Source organism: Gossypium arboreum, chromosome 3 (assembly GCF_025698485.1).
Source record: "Gossypium arboreum isolate Shixiya-1 chromosome 3, ASM2569848v2, whole genome shotgun sequence".
Taxonomy (NCBI): Eukaryota; Viridiplantae; Streptophyta; class Magnoliopsida; order Malvales; family Malvaceae; genus Gossypium; species Gossypium arboreum.
The window spans coordinates 40,027,113-40,037,235 of record NC_069072.1 but is presented as its reverse complement, the minus strand read 5'-3'; positions in this window follow the sequence as shown (position 1 = coordinate 40,037,235).

Genomic DNA, 10,123 nt, shown 5'->3' with positions numbered 1-10,123 from the left:
ATTCGCCATGGTATATCCATAAGAATGCTTTATGCTTATTGCATGGTAGGTAAGATTTGTGTTTTGGATATATGTTTATATTTGGTTATAATCAACTTGAGATTCGGCCCTTGCACCTATATGTATATATGTTTGCACATGATGTATTGGTATGACATATATACTATCTCAAGGTATATATTTACTTATGATGATGTTTGGTTATGAAGTAAATGATAGATGTGTATTGAGCTACAATATGTAATGCATTAGTTAGTAAAATGTATGCCATTCATGTGTGGTATTAAACATGTAATTGGCCTCAACATCAACATGCATATTCGGCCACATGATTGAGTACATAGGTTGATGTGTTGTTCAGCCATAAGTAAGCATGTTGAAGGCTTTATCTTGACTTAGAAAATTCGGCTAAGGAGAGTACTAACTAATGTGTTGAGTTTGATTCATGATATCCGTACATATGTGACTTTAATGTCTAATTAATATATGTGGGCTAAGTACCTTGAATTTCTCTTTTCGATGCTCAAATGATTAAATCAATTTATTTGTTAAATTAAGCTCAAGAGCAAAGGGGAACTAAATCCGATAAAGGGAAGGAAAAAGTGGTCGAATAGCCATCGGAATCGTTCGAGAACATCCGAGGTAAGTTCTTGAGTAATAGAGCTTAAATTATGATTTGATTAGATCATGTCTCAAGTAAATCGAAATCATGCTCTTTGTGTGTGGATATTGAACCGAAATGTGCAAGAGTGATAAGTGTATTGTATTTGAGTTTTGCTAATGAAAATGAAATATGAATGTGTCATGATTTAGTGTTAAATGTGCATGTTTATTCGAATGGTGTCTGGGTTAAGTCCCGAAGGCTTTTGTGCTAAGTGACTAAATCCCGGTCAACTCCCGAAGGCATTTGTGCGAGTTACCAAAACCGGGTTAAGTCCCGAAGGCATTTGTGCGAGTTACCAAAACCGGGTTAAGTCCCGAAGGCATTCGTGCGAGTTACTAAATCCGGGCTAATTCCGGAAGGCAATTGTGCGAATCACTATAACCGGGCTATGTCCCGAAGACAATCGAGTGAGTCGCTATATCCGGTTAAATTCCGAAGGTACGTGATTCAGGAATGAGCAATCTTGCTGTGAAAATTTCAGTTAATACGCTTGTAAAAATTCCAGCAATGAGGTATGTTCGTATGTGCTTTGAATTAGTTGAGCCCTTACAAGTAAGTATTCGCTCAGTTGATAAACGAGCTATCGGCCTTTGGCTAAGTTGATCTTTTGTGTATGAACATAAGGGTTGGTAATGTGAAGTAAGTATGATATTGAGAATGTGTGCATATGAAATTATCCGTTTAGCTATATGAATGCTATGCTTTTGTTGTGCTGGAATCCCTTGCTCAAAACTTACTAAGCATAAATTGCTTACTCCGTTTCTTTGTTCTCTGTTTTATAGATTTTGCTCGTTAGCTATCGGATTCAGGATCATCGAAGTCGAAGTCATCCACACTATCAAAGCCCTTTTGATACTCTTTTAGTTGAACTCTGGATATGGCATGTATAGGACTACCCTTTGTTGTTTTTCAAGTAGTTTTTGTGATGTATGTGTGTACGGCCATGCGAAAATGGCTCGTAGAAGTGGAGTATGGCATTAGACCATTTGTGTTTATGTATGTATATATGGTTTCATGATGTGACTATGGACTGGAATGGAAGTGTTGGGCAATGATCAGCCCTTGGAATGGCTAAATATGATCATAGGTGGACCTATGTATGACAAAACTCTAGTTGGTCCATGGAAACCACGAAATAGGTAAAGTTTACCTTGAAAACAGATGCTGACAGCAGCAGTGGTGTGGATGTGAAAAATCACTAAAAATAGAAGGAATGGAATTAAATAGTGAATAAATTATGTAAATGAACCTTGATGAATATACTTTCATATGGAAGAAACAAAACGGTCATATGAGTTGTATGTTAAGAGATATTTAGGTTTTCATGAAACAGGGCCAGAACAGTTTCTGGATTCCCTGTTCCGACTTTGGAAATTCATTTTAAATTAACCAGAGATAATTAGGAGTCATTCCATATATGTATAGATTCCTCCTTGAGTCTAGTTTCTATAGAAACAAACGGCATCAGTATTGAAGCCCTGTACAGGGATATATCCAATTCATAATGCGTGAAGGTCAGTGTAGTCGAACCCTAGGTTAGGGGAGACTTTAACTAATAAACTGTACTAATTGGCCCAACCAAAAATTCTAGAAAAAAATATGTAGATGGAAATATGAGTCTAGTTTTAGGGAAAAATTTCGAAACTGATTTTCGAGCTTTGAAACTCAAGATATGATTTTTAAGGCGATAGTGACACAGTAACCAGCTTGTCTGGAAAATTTTTTTTTTTTTATGGACTGTGAAAATAATTAAGTTAAGTCTGTGTGCACCTTGTGTTCGACTCCGGTAACGGACTCGGGTACGGGGTGTTACACATGAATTCGTACATATGGTCCACAGAGATATTTATGTAAAAATCAAAGCCTCCAATGGTGAAAGCGGTGAACGAAGATAATGACGATGATCAATTCTAACGAATCTTAGAAAAGCTTAACTGTTTGGAGACGTCTATCAAACCGATGAAAGTAGAACCACATTTTAAAAACCAACTAGAGAAGGCGAGTTACATAAGTAATAAGGGTGAAAATCCCTATTCAAATTGCTACAATCCCGGTTGGAGGGATCATTCTGATAACTCCTAAAAAGAGTTATATTTCATGCCTTTAGACCTAGCTGATTGCTTGTTCTTGGGTACACTAAGTGGCCTTTTAGGATATTTTATTAGTATTTTTTTCATTTGCATTAGGAGCTTGGACTATGCTTACATGCTAGATAATTTTAATTGCGTGTGGAAGGTGTGTGTTTGGTGGTTTGGTAGTTGCAGGATATGGAGAAAGAAATAAAGGAGTGAAGATTTGTCAGGGCAAAAGGTTGGACAGTTTGCGACCTTGTATGCCATGGCAATTCAGGAAGATGGCAGAGCCAGCATTTAGCGCATGCCAAGTTTTAGATCAACTCTACTTGTACCAGAAAAATCTACCTAAAAAGAGGACAAGTTTTCGTGGATTGTTGGAGCTATTATAAGAACAAAAAGCCTATAAAAAGCCAAAGGAGGAAGCCCTAACTGTAAAAATCCAATGGCAACAATAAAGGGTAGTGGTTGAGTAGAGAGAAAGAGGGGAAACTGAAGGCAGTCTCTCTTAGCCATCATAGGATGCTATGCTGTTGGATTGAGGATTGATTTTGCGACAGCCATCTTCCTATGTTCTTTATAAATTGAATTGATAAAAATGATGTTGGATGTTATTTTGAACTTTAATTTTAATCACCAATCCATGAGCTAAATCTCATAGGGTTGGGATACATGATGAAAACTTTTATTTTCTTTAATGGTTGAAGCATATATCTTATTTAATATGTTATTTCATTCAATTGTTTTTATTTCCTAAATGTATGCGTATATTCTCTAGACATAGATGAATGTGTAGTATGCCCATAAAACTAAATCTAATTCTGAAAAGGTTGGATTAGTTGGACCGTAATTGAATGATATGAGCAAGTACCCGACAGATATTTGTAGTAGACTCTAAACATAGAGTAATGCTCATATGGAATAAAGATAAAAATAGTGCAAGGTATTGTGATAAGGCCTATAGACACAGGCCAAGTAACTTGAGACCTTACTCTCGAAAGAAGTAGGTCACTTTAGGTCTCTTCTGAGCAGTAGATTAAGTATGATTTTGCTGAGGCATTACTGAAAGTAAGGGTAGATTCTTAGTAATCCCAACCTTCCAATCAACATCGTAGACCTTCAATCCTTTGCTGCAGCATCTTTGCCAGAACATTCTTAGTTATTTATTTATTCATTTGCATTTTATTCACGTAATTATTCTCGTGATTGTCATTTCATTTTTTCTCTAGTATTACCTTAGCACTTTCCAAAATCAGTCGGTATACATTTCACACTCATCCTTATTATTTTAATTTATCACTGCATACTTAACTCGGCTTTGCCATAACATTAATTATTATCATAACTTGACCATTTCTATACCTAATTCGATCCATTTGGAGACGATCTCACTTATCACTTTTTTACTTAATTCGATGTATATACTTGCACAATTCGATATCATATTCACATGCGACACATCTGAACTTCAAATGGGGTAGTAACCAAGGAGGTGAAAATCAAGCACAAACCAACAAAACCCTCTTTACCAACCTCCATCATTACAACAAAGAGCTGTGGGAAATGACCATGCTACATGTGGTCAAAGATTTGATTAACTAGAGGAGGAGATGCAAACAATGAAGATGGATATTTGATAAGTTCAAGCTACATGTGGATGACTCAAATCCTGAATGGATAGCTTTCACTGACAAATGAACCAGTTAATAACGATGTTTTAAACAAATGGCCAGAGTTTCCCCAGCAATATAGGGAATAATCCTTATAGAGATGAGAAGGAGCACGTGCAACCACTTTGAGATTGGGAAAAGCATTAAAGTCGTGAAATACACCCATCCATTAAGAGGAAGAGGTTCCTGTAACACCCTATACTCGACCAAATTTACTGAATCCGAATGTAGGATGTCACAACACTTACATACTTAACAATTTTTTTTTCAGTTGGCCAAAGCCCATACTAGATGCACTTCTTATTTATTTTAGAAAAATTGTAAATCAAAATATTTGAATAAAACATTTATCATTTATAGCAGACTTTTAAAAGCAGTATAAAGCATTACAACTTAATTTTTTATAAAACAGACATATTTGTGGCATATAATACTGTTCATCATTTGAAAACATATTCCCAAAGGTGCCCCTTTGTATGCATAACATTGCCTTACGGTCAACCACCTTGACACATTCTTAGTTTGGTCCCTTTTAGCCAATTAATTCAACTCAAGAACCTACATTACAAATAAACACCCAAAATTTCAATGAAACTTTTGAGTCTCAACCAGTTTTACCTTTAAACGATGATGTTGGATTCCTCGACTTAAGAATTATAGACTTCCTTTCAGATTTTGAAGGATACATTTCTGATTCTTGGAAAGTAACTATACGCCAACATCTACTCAACCATCTTGTACACGTTCCACTCGATTGGCGGATTACAGACTTCACACCTTATAGCGGATCCTATTTCACAATCATTTTGAAGATAGAAATTTAATACAATTCTTAGATTAATATTTATACAGATGATACTATTGGCAAATTCTTATACTAGCTCTGGTGATTGCCAATCATACCTTATCTTCAAATCAGTCCAGACAATGAACTTATTCTATTGAATCCAATGTCTTAAGTCATTAAATAGAATCTCAGATGACTTTAATACCTAACTTGAAAATTCCTAGATTTGGCAAACACTTACACCACCCATAATTCTAGATACAATAATCTTTTCTGTCTTGGCAGATTGCAAATGACGAGTTTATCCGTCAGGTGTGTTGTCAAGAATTCTTTCAAAAAATGCCCTAAGGGCATACCCAAGTCTCGCCACAAGGGCGAACTAACAACTCGTCACTTAGTCATTATAGAATTTACTCTACAGACTCTTTAGATAATACGCCATAAACCCTTTCCAGGTAAAATGCCACAAAGGCTCTTCAGATAATCTGCCACAAAGGCTCTTCAGGTAATTCACCACAAAGGCTTGGTTTAGTTTGCCACCAAGGCATTACATCAACAGTCATGTTTGATGATATGGATTTGCCTAAACTCAACATAGCCTGAGGTTTTCCCATCATCGTCCCCGGGACATACAGAAACCCTAGTAGACAAATGCGGTTCATTCGCCATTCCTATAATATGCCATAGCCATTGTCTTTTCACATATCTGCCACATTTGCCTTTTCTCATTTTTACTGTCTCAGCAGAACTCGTATTTACAGTCCCAACAAACTGCATGCTTGCCATATTGGCCTTCATGTTTGCTATCCCAGTAGACATCATCAAAGCACCATCGTGGGGTCCTTTATCGTATCACATACTTTCCTCACACTCCATCTGAACCCCTTTATCGTCAACCATACTTGGTCATAACTTACTCAAATAACATAACAGACATATATACACAAATTTCACTAATAATCTTAACAGAATCAAACTTCTCTACACATAATTTCCCATGCTTACCACACATCTGCATGAATAATTTCCCATGCTTACCACACATTGTCATATTCATGCAACGCATCATACACTTCAGTACATACATACAAATGTTTCACGGGAAACATGTACAACCATTCATAAATACAAAAACTTCTCAAGAAAATATGTGCATCTATATGAACATTGATCGTACAAGAAATAAGCATAATACATCATGCAAAAGTTGGGTCCAGGGACTCACCAAAGACTCATATTTACTTTGACCTGAAGTTTCTATTTCAATTGTCCTTTCCAATCTCGCAACATCAATTATTTACAATATCATGAAATTTCTAATAGAATCCCTATTTACAGATATTTTATTAACGTTTCAACTATGTACGACCCCCATGCAAGGCCTTTCACTCACACCCTACTATCCTTACACCTTTCATCATCCTTACTCATCAACAATCATAACATGCAAGGCTATAAGACTTACCAGAGGGTTGAATTATACATTGATTAAACGAGGTCTTAGCTCTATCTTAACGAAGAAGAAAAGAACATTTAGGTTGGAAAGAAGAACCCAGAATATAAAGTAGAAAGTAAAGTCATCTAGAATGTCTTTTCCCTTACTAGATATAAATTCTATGTCCTCCTACTACAGACTTTGAGAAGTAAAAATGCTTACCTAACCCAATCTCCTAGTTTTCCCATAAAAATCTAGCAGAAGGTAAAGAAAATCTAGTTAAGATCTTCGTTATTGTTTGACCAGTCATGGGGAGGGTCAAATCAATCCAATTGACTTCCAACCAATCTCGTCACAGGAACCAACTTGGACAGTTCTCAAGCAAACTGAGTATACTATACTTTTGGTGGAAATTCACGTATGACATGACCTTAAAGACAATTAAGTATTTTGTAGCATTATCACACACTTGGTAGGCTTTTTGTGCCCAACCAAAACTCTGAGGTGTACTTTTCTTGTCCATGAGACTGGGTCAAGAAATTAATTTATTTACTACAAGGTTATCAAATTCAATTTGATTAGATGTGGAGATGTTGCAACTTAAAAACTTGGTTTAGGCTATGAATTAGGTGCGAACTTTTGAGACAAAATATCAACAAACTCAAGCTGCTTACCCCCATAGTTGGGAATTGACAAAAGACTAGTACTAGTAAGAAATATCCTCATTTTATTAAAAAGTTTACTCGTGTAGAAATGACAGAGTGATAAAGCTAAAAAGTAACATATTTTTATCCCATGCTTGGCATATTTATGGATAATTTTTCATTAGATTTAGTGAATTTGATGCTCCTAATCTTTTAATTTCATGTTTCATATCCAGATGAGCATAGGAAAGAGAAAAGTGCAAGACAAAAGGCCGAAACGGACAAAATAGGTTTATTTCAGTACTACACACGGCCTAGACAAGTTGACACGGGTAATCCACACGCCCGTGTGAGACACACGGGTAGGCCACACGTCCGTGTGTCATGGCGTGTTGATTTAAAACCATGTCATAATTACACACGGCCTGAGCACCATCACACGGCCATGTCCCTGTCGAGACCTATTTTAATTCTACTCGAAAAAGGCTAATTTTGGGCTATTTTGGGCATTCCAAAGTCTATTTAAACACACGAGAAGAGGATCAAAGGGCGGATAGGCATATAGAAGGCAGAAAATACTCGAAGACAATCATTGGAATCAGCTCGGAAGCATGATTTACTTCAAGACTAAGGATCTCCATTCAATTTCTATCGAAGTTTTTTGGTTTCTTTATGTTTTGTTGTTTTCCCAATTTTGAGATGTTTTCCACCATCATTATGAACTAAATTCCCTAAATACCTAGGGAAGATGAAACCTAAGACGAATCTTATTATCTTTTGAATTATATGATAAATACTTGTTCTTATTCTTAATTATGAGTTTTAATCCTTGCTTTAATATTTCAGGATATTAATTCAGGTTTTGATGTGCTTATTCAGTGGAGCAAAAGTCCCTATTTAAGAGTAGATCTTCCATAATTAAGCAGATTTGATTGTAATCCTAGAGATAGGACAACATAAATCTACCGAATTAGAGTCAAATTTAGTAAGAGAATCCATAGATCGAGTTAATGCGATAATAGAGGTTTTAATTAGAAAGAGATTTCAATTAATCAACCTAGAGTCAGTTGTTTTTAGTCTCAAGAGAGATATTAACATAAAGTAGGGATTTCTACGGATTAAGTCAAGTGAATAAATCGTCTAGTTCAGAAGTAGTAAGTGAAGTCTAGGTGGATTCTTCCTTGGGTATTGTCTTCTCCATCGGTCTTCCAAAAGTATTTTCCAACTTTTATTTCTGTCGTGTTCTTAGTTAATTAAATAGTTAATTTTAGTTTAAAAACACCCCTTTAATTCTTAGGCTAGATAATAAAAAGATAGTAATTACTAGTATTTTTAGTCCTTGTGGATACGATATTTTTGGTCTCACCATAACTATACTACTGTTTGATAGGTGCGCTTGCCTTAGTCGAAATTTTTAGTTAGTTTAGCGACCATCAAGTTTTTGGCGCTGTAATAACCTAAATTCGCCCGACCCATAAAGTAAATAAATATAAATATAAAAACAAAAATAAAAAAGAAATAAAAGTCCTTTTACAAGTCCAAATTGATAGCCTATATACATAGCCCAAACTGAGCATTGTCTATGGCCCATTTACAAGAGATACCGGTAGCCCACATACACTCCAAAACTCTTAACCCAAGACCCAATTAGCCTATTTCCCCGTTACACCCATAACCCAGCTAAACACTAACCCAAAACCCAATTAACCTAAACTACCCACTAGCCCGTTTACACCCTCAACCCAAAACACATACGGCCCAAGTGGCCCAACTCGTTAACAGAAGATAGAAAGGCCTAGGGTTTCAGAAACCCTAGGCGCTGCAAGCATCTCAACAGACACGGCTCTTCGCCTCACCCCGTGACTCTGACCTCGAATTGCGCGGTAGTCAACGCGCAAATCAACGCCAGCGCACTCCTCGCCGTGAGATCCTCGTTGATACCTGCAAAAGAAGGAAAGAACTACGACAGAAAAGAGGCAGACAAGGAAAGAAATTGAAAGATTCTTTCCTAAAAATGCAACCGGGGGTTATAAAACCCCTCTTTTTTAATTTGTATACACGTTTTTACACAGAGATTCAATAAAAACAGAATACATTTTACACTAAAAGAAACCAACGATCATTGGAGAGTACAGAGGTGAGTATTTTATTCTTTTTCTCTAAATACATCTCGATAATAAAAATAAAATAAAAAAAGCGTGTCGATTTAATCTCGTTGGAAAAGGAAACTTTCCAGTTTCCAACCGCCGTAAGTGGCGGCGTTGGTGGGGGCGCGTGAGAGCATGCAAGCTTCAGACGGAGTCTCGATAGAACTCCGAGGACATCTCCCCCAACCCTCTCAGAGTGTTTCTTTCTTTTTTTTAAAACAAGGTTTCAAAATGATTTCAGGCTTAATATTTGGCTTATATAGCCTTACTAAAACGGTGTCGTTTTGGCTTAACTCAATAAGCACAAAACGACGTCGTTTCGAGGCTTAGGATCCGCGTGTTGACCCGATTACCCGAGGAGGATCCATGTGTTTTCGTAAAATGGGATAATTTCCCAATTGGTCCTTCCATGTTCTCTGTATTTGCAATTTCATTTTATTTTATTATAATTTGGCCCTAAATTTTGATTTTATTTCAATTTAGTCCCAACAGCTCCTTTAAGGCCTATTCTGGGAACGATGTCGTTTCAAGGATAAGGGCTAATTTCCCAATGAGTCCCTCAACTTTTAACGCGCATTCCAGAAGGCCCGAAATTCATTTTTTTATTTTTAAATTAGCCCTAAAGTTTCGATCATTGCTAATTTTAATCATTTTTTAAATTTATTTATTTTAAATATTATTTGTTATTTATTTATACATATAAA